The 13,549-nt window shown below is 39.0% G+C and overlaps 1 long non-coding RNA gene across 5 annotated transcripts; it reads left to right on the forward strand.

The window, feature by feature from the left end:
• The first annotated feature begins 1,202 nt into the window (after positions 1 to 1,202).
• On the forward strand, positions 1,203 to 10,608 carry LOC137998138 (uncharacterized). 5 transcript variants are annotated; one of them, XR_011122702.1, is made up of 4 exons: positions 1,216 to 2,107; positions 2,301 to 7,101; positions 8,497 to 8,696; positions 10,502 to 10,608. It is a non-coding gene; the product is annotated as an uncharacterized lncRNA (long non-coding RNA). The 5 variants fall into 5 exon arrangements; XR_011122700.1 differs by adding an exon at positions 10,156 to 10,265 and having other exon boundaries at positions 1,225 to 7,101; positions 10,502 to 10,541; XR_011122701.1 differs by adding an exon at positions 7,543 to 7,640 and having other exon boundaries at positions 1,227 to 7,101.
• Positions 10,609 to 13,549: the final 2,941 nt, after the last annotated feature.

A 13,549-nucleotide genomic window follows, 5' to 3' on the forward strand; every position in this document is an offset into this window, starting at 1 on the left:
AAAGTAGATCATGACTAAAACACCACACGAGTACATACGGGTAACATACGAGTAACATACGGAACATACGGATACATACGAATACATACGACTGACATACGACTAACATACAAGTAACATACGGATACATACGACTAACATACGGATACATACGAATACATACAAGTAATACGAATGTTTTTCTCATAAAGGAAGCTCTAGCTATAAGCCTTGCAAGCATTTTTCACGTCAGCAAACACGTACCCGGCTCAGTTTGAGGGGGGGGGGGGGGGGTGGGGTGGTGTTGATAGACCCTCCAAGGCTTTCGTTAAATTTAGTCACAGTAAAATAAATTCACATGGAGTGCAAAGCCCTTAAGGCGGCGAAAGACGAGATACAAAAACCCTCAACTTGTGGTGCAACATCGTTTCGTTGCAAGTTCTGGTCGATGTTTCGCGTTTCTCACTTTGCGTGATCAACTTGACCCGCAAAAAAAAACATTTGTTGCGAGTTGAAGAAATGCAGGGCGCTGAGTGGTTGATTTGCTAGTACAAGAGCACATTTGTTGCGCGACAAGTTGTGAGCTTGATGAAAAACGAGCAACAAAGCCAAGATTTGTTGCTCAGAGTAGGTTCGCGCTCTACTTTTCGCAACAACTTTCTTCAACCCGCAACAAATGTTTTTGTTGCGCGACAAGTTGATCATGCAAGGTGAAAAACGGGAAAAATCGACCCAAACTTGCAACGAAATAATGTTGCGCGTCAAGTTGAGGGTTTTTGTACCTCGTATTTCGCCGCCTTTAGCTTGCGCAACAAGATGACAATATATTTTGGATGTTGCTCTCGTAGATGATTATGACTGTCAGGCCAGTTTACATTTAAGACACGTAAGGAAGTCAGAGCAGGTCTGTCATAATCTTTTACCCCATTTAAGCTTTCTGGCTTGATTTTGCACTGTTTTATCATAGGCAACTTAAGCTGAAATAGCGAAATCAAGATGGCGGATCTGATGACGTCAGATGACATCAGCGACATCCAAAATATATTGTCATCTTGTAGCGCAAGCAAAGGGTTTTGCACTCCATGTGAATTTATTTTACTGTGACTAAATTTAACGAAAGCCTTGGGGGGTCGATCAACATCCCCTCCCTCCCCCCTCAAACTGAGCCAGGTACGTGTTTGCTGACGTGAAAAATGCCTGCAAGGCTTATAATTACAGCTTCCTTTATGAGAAAAACATTCGTATTACTCGTATGTATTCGTATGTATCCGTATGTTAGTCGTATGTATCCGTATGTTACTCGTATGTTACTCGTATGTTACTCGTATGTTAGTCGTATGTATTCGTATGTATCCGTATGTTACTCGTATGTTACTCGTATGTTACCCGTATGTACTCGTGTGGTGTTTTAGTCATGATCTGCCAAAGTAATGTTCTAGACAAAGTATGGCCATATTGTACCTTTTTTTCAACTTGATCCATATGACTGCGTAAAGGATAAGCTAGCAAACTCGATATAATGTCATTACAAACTCTTATGAAAAGTCAGTGTTTGAACGTTTAGATTTCTCGCACTATCAGTGAGTGCGGGGGTTGTTTTGCTAAGCGGTTAACAATATTTATTGCTGCACGGCTGTCTTTGAAAGAAAACGACTGAAATAAGAGAAAAACGGTAGCATAAACGAACTTAAAGAAGATGCCTACTATTCAGCAAACTAATCTTAAAAGGGTCAGTTAAGGTTAAAAGAAAGAAAAAAGTCTTTTATTACCTATTGTCACTAGTTTTTGTTTGACATCTGAAAATGCTGTATTAAGATACGTACTTTTTCCTCCTATTTGACAAGTCTATGCAGTCATTGTATTATTGTGAATTAGCCGCAGCATCGTAGTGCTGAGAAAAATGCTATTCTCGGTTTGAAACAACTGTGCTTCGATAGGTCGTTGGAGAACAAAACTTTCTTTGATAATGTGCCTTTTAGTTTGTTCCTCGCAGTTGGTTACTTTTATTTTGAGACCAAACATCATGTAAAACAGGTTCTTTTCTTTGGTGGGGAAACGAGAAACTGGCACGATTATCAAGGACGTGAAAAACGTGTTGCTTTATTTAAGAATCCAAAAATCCATTAAGGTAAGTACAAATGTTGTTGTTTTAGAATATCAAAAGATCAAGTTGTCGTCTCAAGATACTGAGTTCCATTCCCTTTTTGAAGTATGATAAGGGTTCCTTGAATGGGTATTGCAGTGCTTTGATAAGTCGTTTCAGAAAGAAAGTTCCATTGATAATTTGCTGCCTCACTTGTAATACACAGTTGCTTTTTTAGATCTTTAGACCAAAAATTCAAACAGATACTTTTCTTTGGTGGGACCTGAGAATCTGACAGCATTAGCAACTCTTAAATCTACGTGATAAGACTGTCACTTAAATGGCCTTATACGTGAATGAATTTCGTAGCTACTTGTCTGAAGATAAATGGATACCTTGCCTCAAAGCATCATACTTCACGTTTTCTCATATTTACCCTACAAATTTGTTCGAAGAACCGCTTCTCTAGTGTGCAAGGCTTGGCTGCAAATTTCTTACGACAAAACTCTGATTAAGTACGCAAGAAATCATGAATTCTCCGTTGTAAAAGCACAGAACACATCAAAGGAGACAGTGGATAACTTTCTCATAGCAGTCCAATGGAGGCCTAGTCTATTCCGCTCTATTGATTTAAGTGGCGCAAAAACAACCTGGGCAACATTCTGCAAAATAGTGGAAAACTGTGCTGGACTGACAGTTCTTAACATGGCAAAAATGAAAGGTGAACTTTGTAAATATCCAGTTATTCGAGCTGTTAACATTGCGGAGCTCAACTTGAGCCAAACAATGTTGGATGACAGCCATCTAGTTTTTGTTACCGGAAGCATACCCTCGTTAGGAATATTAAACGTAGGCGGCTGTGAAAATTTGACTTACAGAGGAATTAGCAATGCCTCTTTTTCGTCCTTGCGTTTTCTTAGACTAGCTTTTTGTAAGGTGGGTCTTGAGTCCATCATTTGTGCCATTCAAAAGCACGAGATTTTCGCGATGTGCGTGGAGGGAATATCACTAAGCAAAGAGGACATCGCACGTTTGGTTGATCTCTTTCCAGACATAGCCGAGGTTGGTGTTCCCTCTTTATGTGGTTTGCCACGAGGAGCTGTTTCTTACCGAGCACTGGCGTCTCTTTGCTTTTATTGCCGCTCATCACCCCAGTCTACAGTATTGACCGTCAAAGAAAGTATTGATGGAAGCTGGATGGAACTTTAAAAAAACTACTAAAAGAACTGGTATTGCTAACCTAACCTTGAAAAGCTTCGAATTTAGAAGGAACACCGACGGCAACGAGAACGTCATGAATTTCGCTACCGTCAAAGTATTTGATCTTTTTGTTTTGATTCATAAACGGTGCCCTTTACTTCAGCTATGCGTTTTTCCCTCTGATGTCAAAATGTCCATTTTTCTTACTTTTTCATCGCATTTGCCACCCTTTTTCTTGCCCAGTGTTATGATCTGAAAAAAACTTTTCAATGGTGGGTATCCGTAGACATTGAAAATGTCAATTCTCGTAAAATCTATTGTCATGTTGTCCCTGGATATCTTATTGTATTGAACTGATTGATTTCATCTTCGCATGCTAATTTAAACTACAAGTTAATTTACGATCTTCACGACATAACTATAAAGAAAATTCCAAGACTTTCCAAACCTGAGTAAAACGAAATCACGAATAACACGTTTCCCCAATAGTAAAAATCACTCAATTGCGAGGACATTTTACGAGGGACTCAAAAATGTCCCCAGATTCTGAACAGACCCCACAGTTCCCCAAGACTGTGCATAGGTGAACCTATATGGCTTTTACGGGTCAAAACTTGCGTCAGTTAAACACAATAAGATATGCAGGCGCCATTTTCTTGGTTGTATGAATCGTGCCACTCTGGTTTAGGGGCCGACCATTTAACTCTTGAGAGGGGAGGGTGGGTGGGTGATTTCTGGTCAGCAATTTTTTTTTTCTAGCAAACTGAGATATGTCCAGGTGCGTCCTAATTAGACGCACGCGGATTTCAATAAGCGTCACGAAGTGTCCCTTTGCTCTTCTAGCCAACTTCAACATCACTTGTGTCTCAGAATACAAACAATTTATGTCACAAAGTGTCCCCCAAAGGCTGCTCTTTAAGTGAAGATTAACTGCTGCATTTACCCAAAGCTAAAAATAACGCTAACCTTTACCCTTACCTTATTGTTGAAAATAGGTAGCAAATGCTTAGACTTAAATTGGGACACTTTTTTTTCCCACCTAAATGCTCTGCAGGATTTTTTTTTTTCTCTCCTCATTTCTCTGCAGGCTTTTTTTTCCTTAAAAAAGTGTCGTGTTTACATTTACAGAGTGTATTTACATTTACATTGTGGTTATTGCAGTAATAGTTCTAATATATGGAGCTGCAAAACCTTAAAATCAAAGCTATACAAAATCATTCTTGTATAGCGACATGTTTTTGGAATGTCATTCTTTAGAATCATTTAATATTACCTAATAACAATATTCTCATGTTATAAAGTGATGCTCCAAAGGTAGATTTGAAAATGTTTAGCTTCTTAATTAAAAAAAAAAGGTAAAAATAGCAAAAAGCAGTTCAGAAATGCTCATAGCATGGTAATTACTACTAGAAGCATTAGTTACAATTTAAAAGTGGACTGAAATCTCCAAAACAAATGTGAAAGCAGAATTAAAGTTAGTTGATCATGGTCTAATTTGAAAAATAGCTCTAGTATTGCAAAAACCGTATAATTATTTCAATAGAAAGTAATTACTTGAAAATGCTTCAGTTGAAAAGATTAAAAACGAACAAATTATTTTTCTATGTCTAATAAGACTTGATTCTTCAAATAGAAAAATTTACCTCCATTACTGCTTGTGAGTTTGGATACAGTGCGAGCCAGCAAGCCAGAAATCCCTGATCCCATTATAAGGGTAAACCGCAAGCTACCTAAGCCAACTGTAGGCTAACCAGAGTGTTATTTAGACCAATCAATGTCACTTTGTTATTTTATGACTTGGTGCCATGTGAACTGAGCAAGCAAGAAATCCCTTATCCCATAATAAGGGCAAACCGCAAGCTACCTAAGCTAACTGTAGGCTAACCAGAGTGTTATTTAGGCCAATCAATGTCACTTTGTTATTTTAATAGGCTAACCAGAGTAGCTTGCTGGCTTGCAGATTATCTGGAATGGTTGCAGTTTTGCTGGGATTTCGTAAAGCCCCCCAGGAATGATGAAATAGCTTTGCAACATTTTTTTTTTCTTGCTTGCAGCAGTGCAAGAATTTTTTTCTATTTCATTTGTGATGCCTGCATTTTTTTTCTTCCAACAAGCCCTTGCAGGAAATGTTTTTTCAAAGTCACCCACCCCCCTTCCTCCCCCCCTCAAGAGTTAAATGGTCGGCCCCTTTGTTGGCGTCTGTGCTTCGTGGGTGAACTATATCGCTTTGAACCAAAATATCCCTTAGTATTAAGCGTTATTAACAGGGAATTGAGTGGCATAATCCGTTCCAAATTTCATTTATTCTGCTTGCCGGACCTGGTTTCAAAGATGGTGGAGTTTAGTTTTTAGATCTTATTTATGTGATCGATAATCGTACTAATTAGTTCTCTGTATCTCATAGAAGTAAAGGGCCCGTTGATGTGAAGCGATAAAGCTGCAGGCTTATACCTAAGGTCGCGGTTATTATCTGTTTTCTTTCCTGAAATTTTGGTTCCGTATAAGGAAAGTAGTGTTATAGCCTCGTAACAATGCATCAACCTGAATTGCCAGGACAATTATTTTTTTAAAAAACGCGTTCTCCCGCGATTATCAGTTTATTTCTTGATCTCTAGTTAACAAATATCCGATCAAATTCTTGCAGCCTCGCTATTGTCTCGCACAAAAAGTGCAATCCTTGCAAATGTTGTCACCGGTGATCGACCTTAATAACAGCTCGTTTTACATGTACAGGTTGTAATTTATAATTGTCGTTGCATCCAGTTTTTGGCATACTAACTCTGCTTCCAAGAATGATTCTTCTTCCTTTTTCGTTAGCTCGAGGGGTCTTTTTAAATCCTTATGAAATTGTATATTATCCAAACACATATAACCTCTCTCAAATCTCCACTACTGCTTAGGAAGCAACCATTTGAGCGGTGAAGCTCACTGATCATGGTTTAATTAGGTGACTGTGGTGGAGATTACTGCTTGTGGCTTGTCAGGCTATTCTTGGGTTGCACGTGACGTCACAAAAAGAAACTACAAAACTAAAGAGCCTTTTGAGTTTTTGTCTTGATCAGCTATGAGTTTTTAAAAATATATCTGTTTGCATGTTTTCAGCTCGGTACCGTGCTTCGTTTCGAAAATAGAGCAGTTTGAATTTCAGAGTTTTTCACAGTGCGTGACATGTTGACAGCTTTCGAAAAACATGCCAGTTGCATAAAAACATCTATTTCCCTCGTGTTTTTGTGGCCTAAACAGCCAATATACTAGGAGACGTGTCTATACGAATGTTTTCTAGCTCATTATTGTGCAGAAAGTGTTAAAGACAGCCAAACTCCAGATGTTTCTACAGGTTTCCGGCCGCTGTGTTGGTGTACTTCAGCAGTACACCAACATGGCGCCTCCGTACTAAACTCTACAAATTTGAGTAATAAATTTCGCCGAATAACTCAAGTACGGAACAACGCACGGCACTGAGACTTGGACCCGTTGTTTATTTATTCCTCTTCTATAACATTTCCATTTCTTGACTCAATTTCGTGAGTGGTAAGCGATTTATGTTTTCACTTGCGCGACATGCAACCCAAGAATATAATTTAAGTTCTCGCTCTAGCTAGTTATCTTGGCTCAGATATTTCCTTTGCCAATCTTCCCAAAGTGTTGGCGGGAAATCTCTCTCGACGGGGAGCGTGACTTACATGGCCTTGTCATGTTGCCTTAGCTGCTGCGTTTACACAAATCTATCGGTCGATGAAGTTCAACGTCTGAGTGAAGCCAGCCAAACCTTTGAGACCTCTGTAACCTGAAACCTCTGTACCTCTGAGATGGCGGGAAGGAAAAGTTGTTTACAATTTGTGAGTAAAAGTTGAAACCTTGAAAAGTTATAGTATCTACTATTCTCCACTTGATAGAGTATTATTAGTATGGGTTATCAATTGGTGAATAACAGTAATTTAACTGAATGCAGTGCAATTTGGTCTGAAATCATAAGTGTGATTTCAAAATCAAACGAGCGCTAAGCGCGAATTCGATTTGAAATCACAAGTATGATCTCAGACCAAAATTGCACGACACATAGTTCCATTACCACTTTATTACATCCATTTAGATATCACACAATAATTATTTAATCGCTAAAATACAGGATTTTAGACAGTGCCAAAATTTTATTGATCCAGTCGGGAACAAAAGTTGCAAAATTGGCCACACAATGATTTTCTTTGTCTTTCATTTTCCTGCAATTTGATTGGTTACCTTAAACAAGCCTTGAAATCTGATTGGTTGTTTTGTTTTAGTGGCCCATTCTCATTGGCTGGGGAAATGGAGCGATGCAGAGCAAAAAAAATCCGATTTGGGAATAAATCGCACTGCTGAGAGCCAATCACATTGCAAGGTGCACCAGTGATTTCTAAATGGGTGTAATAAAGAGTGAAATTAGGAAATAATTTCTCGCGCGTTTTGTCCAAAATCAAATACTGAATTTCCAGAGCCTTCAGGCGAGGGAAATAATTTGACTTTGGAGAAAACGCAAGTGAAATTATTCCCTAATTTCACGAGTACACCATTTGATTAACTATTAACATCATGGGTTACAAATTACGTTCGTAAGACGCGGGTTTTTTTCAAACCTGGACGCCATTTTGGCACTGTAGCAAAAATTGCCACAGCAACAGTAATTTCACATGTGAAATTATAAATTAACGCTGAAAATTTGCTCCAAAATTAAGGAGTAATTTGTCACCCACGTTATTTTAGGTACAATTTGCTCAATTTTTTGGTCAACTAGTACTCGGATACAACAGCCGTAACCACCGAACTCACTTTTAATCCTTTTCTCAACGAAAAAGTTGCGCAGTTGATAATTAGGAATATATGTCACATCGCCAATCGTCATTAAATCTGATCTTTTACAAGTTTTTGCTTTAGAAGAGAATGACAAAACCAACAACAGAATGGGCACAAACAGACGATAATACCGAACTTTTCAGCTTTCAGATGGAAATTGTGAAAACAAATTTTGACACTAAAAAAGTGCTGATATCGTCTTTTCATAATCTTCTTTAGCTAAAGCTGTTTCGTTTCGCTTGCTGGCATGAAGATGAATGGTGGTTTCTGAAGCGTTCTTTAAAATTAGTTGCTAGTCCAACGTATGATTCAGTCGTTGTGTCAGTGGAGGTGACAATGTCTTGATAGATACATTAGTTTGGAGGCATTTACCATCAAGCGGACATTCTGGTTTTCTTTCGCAGTTACATGTGTCATGCTGTTCTCCAGGTGTTTGGGTGGTGTATGCTGAAAGAACTCTTTTGTTGTGGGATCCAATTATTGTTTTCATGTTTGGCATGCAAGATTAGCTCAGTTTCAGTGTGTGCCAATTGAAGATCTTGTTCAATGGATGGTTCTTGGGGAAGCATTTGTCAACGATGAGAACCGGAAACTTCTTTCCCAGGTTTGATCCTTTGCTGCCATCTTGTATGTTAAACTCGTCCCAGTCTTCCCCTTACTGCGATTCCAAAATGGTGGCCTCGCACCAACGTTCGTCGCGAATTTTTCCACTGTTCTTGACCTACACTACAACCTTCAGTTGAGACAGCATAACTAGCGATGAGTTGAACCAAATTGCGGCTTAGAACCGAGTATTTTGATGAGATTTTCAGTTTGTGACGTAAATGCCATCAATTTTGAAAGTTAAAGGTGCGTCTTACAACCGAGTGCGCCTCGTATCCGAAAAACGTCGGTAAGTAATACAAACTGGCAATAATTATTATTTATAATGCGCCGATCAAATCGAAACTTAACAAAAAATGTCTTCAAAAGTTGGAGACAGACAGACAAATCTGACGACAGGGTAGGGCATTTGGATACTACTTTGGTCCAAGGGGGCGGGAATTTGAACAGTCCAATCTTCAAAAGTTTAAATGCCCGTGGTTTGCCCGGAAAAAGGGGGGAGGGGATGTTGAAGTTTCCAGTTGATCGGCGCTTGACTGGAAAGGAACAAAACCTAACAAAGACAAAAAAAAAAAAAAAAAAGAAGCAAAAGAGCGTTCGTGTGCTATATTTATTAGCTAACACCAGTTGAAACATGATCAGTAAGTTTACTGTTTTCTGGTGTTTTTCAATTTAGGCCAGTTACTACTACAGAGAAGCCTATTGGATGACACAATAGTTATTATTTATACCTAATCCGCACGGCCTTAACAAAAGGCATGAACTCCACTCCAAAAATCGCATTAACCACGGCAACTTAAATTAGACCTTTTCACATGTTAGAGTGGTTTTCAATTGAGTGTCGAAAGTAATTAGATAATTACTTTGGTTTTGCATTACTTCACTCAGTGATTGGTTCAAAGTTCTTGCGCCACTTTTTCAACCAATCAGAAGTGAAACCAAAACCAATCGTGGCTCGCGCGTGGACATTTTCCCGCGCTTTGTGTCGGTTACGTGTAATTACTCCAATTCTTGATTGGTTTACCGGATTGTCTCCGTCCTTTCTGATTGGCTAAAGTAATTACTTTGGTTTTGGTTTTACGACACTCAATTGAAAATCGCTCTATTGCTTGTAAATGAATATTATTGTTACTTGTCCAGCTCTTATTTTATTTGTTATTTTGTTGTAAATAGTCTCAATTGTTATGTGATCATGACCTATTGCATAACTATTGTCACTTCAACTTGCTGTTTCACATATAATTGTTATTAATTTTATTTTGTTTCTAATGTATACCTGCTTAATTATACGCCAATGGCTCAGTGTTTGAATTGTAGATTAGGTAATCTGTTGCATGATGTAAACACATTGCACCTTAATATTTGTCATTACATGATATGTTTTACCTTGATAAGTCTGTGTGAAAGCATGTTATAAGAGAATTGAATTTAATTTAATGCTTTTACTGATTGTTCATCAGGATATGATATAGATGGTTTTCACCTGACGTCACAGCAGCCATGTTGGTACACAGAACGATAGGGAAAAAAGTCTTTTGGGAATTTGACTCTATTATAATGCAGAACATCAGTGAGCCATAATTTGCTATTGTTTTGTGCACCAATATGACCGTCTCATCATGTGATTAAAAACCATCTGTGGCCTGCACTTTACAACTTTACAGAGCACTGACAAGAAGCTAATTCCTCTAGCAACTCTTGTTCACCTTTTGTGCACTCCAATCAAACTTCTTATGTGCTCTGAGCTCCTTAAGTACTGCAATATTATCTTGCATTCAATTTGACCAATTTGATTTGATATGTTAGGAAGAGGCTTATTTACCACAAAACCATTCATGAAAGGAGATTTTTCTTCCTGAGTATAAAGGGGAACTAATCTCACATAAGGATGAAGAAACAAGAGAAGAATTATGTGATCCATCTCGGAAGTTTCCTTTATTACTTTAGGGATGGTGCAAAGTGTTATTGGTAAGTTTATCCAAAAGATTGAATTATTAATAAAATTAATTGTGTATTTCAATCCGTAATTTTCCGAAAAAAAAAAAAAGAATAAATAAATGATTATCTTAAATTGCACTTCCTCTCCTACGTGTACATTGCCCTCTCATGTCATAAAATTTGTTACAGACAGCTGTAGGGGATGAAGGAATGCTTGGAAGAAAGATTACCGTAGTATTTCATGACCAACAGAAGGTCACATACATGTAAAACATTGTGATAGGTGGAACAGAGAAATGGTGTTTACTTGGCGAGGTTGTATTCCTATAGTCAGAACTGAAATTGGCTGGAGCGTCCATCCTCCACACTACAGTGAAGGCAATGAAGTCAACCTTTTATTTTATTTTTCAAAAACTTCCTAGTTGAGATATGATCTGCTTTGATTGGCTCCTTCAGCTGTGGGAATGTGGTATCTCCCCTGGGAAGTATTCTAAAAATAAATCTTCTCCGGGAAGGGACTCAAGAAATTAAAGGGCATGGAGACTCCTACTTGGGGCTCTTGGTTGTTAAGTAGTCTCTCTGGGTTTGTGCATGGAGAATTTTTCTGCAAGCAATTTTTTCTGACTGATTTTGTGAACCACTGACTCCTGAACCACCAGTCTGAAATTGACGAGTTTAAAATCGTCTGGCATTAAGTCTCACTCCCACGGGTCAATAGGTTAACTATGATATAGCATTTGACCTTTTTCCATATGCGGCTGGTTTGGTGAGTTAATGTGTCAATCACTTACCAAGCATCATTTTTTATCAACGTTTTTGTCACATTTTGCAGGGGTTTCATAAAGAAAGGTCATATATTCATTGGAAGGGAATGGGACACCCAAGAATGGAAGCAGAATATTGCAGAGGGGGACCCTTAAAGCAATACAATGGAATTTGATTGTGGGATTTTTATCCTGAAGGTGGGGTCTAAACCAATGTATAATGTAAGAAAAATTGAGGGCTAGTTATCTACTCATCACACACTCCAAGGAACAACCAAATGAATACAGTCAAGCCACATCATGACATGTATGTCATGCGCGACCAGTTGTTTTGAAATTTGAACAGAGTATTCAAATCTGCGTGCCAGTTTTGAACTTTGCTTTCGACATTCCGAATTCCTTTAGTGCTCTCGCCGCAATTTCTTCGGCCCTCTCTTTCAGGAATTTCTGGATCGCCCCTGGGTCGTATCAGTTGACCCTGAGATGGGAAGGCAACAAAAAGTTGGTGATGAAATCAACGATTCCAGGAATCCATAACCCGACGATTCTTCGCTCTTTGTTTGACTTTGATAAAGTATAAATGAAGTTCATTGTTGTTATATCCTAACTCTACAATTCTTCTCTTTCACATTTTGTTTTGTAACTTCAAAACTTCCGTGGTCGTAATTTTTTTATGATGTTAACGACCTGTCATAAAGTTCGAGTTAGTTTAGACGGGACGATTACTTGGGCGCTCGCCATTGCAACAATTCGCATGTGAAAACGTCCAGGCGACCCGGACGTGAACACATGTTACAAATTTGACAGGCAGCTTTTCATTTTCTAACGAACCAAGCTCTGATTGGCAGTAATTGGACAGATGATTACAACATGTCGTCTTTCAACGCGTCCCTCATCTCAGTTCATGTCAACTACAAATGAGTCAAGAGAGGTCAAGTATGAAACACAGCAATGGTAGATTATGTCAGTACATGGACAATGACAGAAGACCTTTTCGAACCATCTGACAGACAAATTACAGGTATTCGTGAAGGGTTGACTGATGTTCACGACATTATAAAGGCCGACATCTTGATTCACGCACCTAAAACTTTAAAGGATCACGCGTCACGGTTAATATATTATTCACGAATCACAGCTGTATTTCTTCAGTTTTCCCGATTCACGGTTTTTTTGGCATCAACTCACGGATTACGCGAAACCCCTTCCAGACCTTGTTGACTGTAAATCAGTCAACATTCTGAAACACAGTTCACAAAATTTATCAAAATTTGCACATGAATGGTTCAAGTACCTGTATAAGGGATTCAGGCGTTCTTTTTATTGACATATGCAGCATGAGAGTTCCTACTGACTTGAAACTTTCACAAATGATTGCGGAACTTGAACTTCCCTGCCAGCAGAGGTGTCTTCTTGTTGGTCCACTGCGCTGATGAGTACAGGAAAGAGACCTCTGCCGCAGGTTGAAACTCACTGTGTTGCGCCGCGGTTATCCTCACGTTAAACTTTGTCTTGTGCGGGCTCACTTAACAACAGCGGAATTACTGAAGGAATGCGTGGGTCACAGTGGGCTCAAGTCACAGTCAGCAAACATATCATGGGGCATGCATTTTGAACAATGCCATCTAAGGTCGTGGACGATGGTTGGATGAAAGTGAGGTCGACCCATGGCATGCAGAGGTCTCTTTCCCATACTCGTCAGCCCAGTGAATGCAAAGGAAAAGAGGCATTCTGCTAGCACGGAACAACTGAACCTTGCATGATTTTGCTTTTGCTCATAGTTTGTGGACTATTGTGTCTTGGCAAGGGTTTATCCTTCAGTGAAATTTTTAAGACACTGTGATTTTGACACTTTGATTGCAATCCCAATCCACTGATTTTATACACAAAATCTGCATAAAACATACATGTAACCTCTGGCTGTTATGAAACTATTTTGCTGTCTTTGCAGGATGAAGGGCAATTGAAAGTATGACACTGAGGTAAGGTAATTGTTTTTGCAAACGTTGGCCGTGGGGCACTTATATTTCAACAGAACTTACTATTGGACCCGTAGCCCCCAAGGGCTACGGGTCAATAGCCCATGAGGCGAAGCCGAATGGGCTATTGACCCATGGGCCTTGAGGGCGAAGGGTCTAATTGTTTTAGTATC

This window comes from Montipora foliosa, chromosome 3 (genome assembly GCF_036669935.1).
Source record: "Montipora foliosa isolate CH-2021 chromosome 3, ASM3666993v2, whole genome shotgun sequence".
Lineage (NCBI taxonomy): Eukaryota > Metazoa > Cnidaria > Anthozoa > Scleractinia > Acroporidae > Montipora > Montipora foliosa.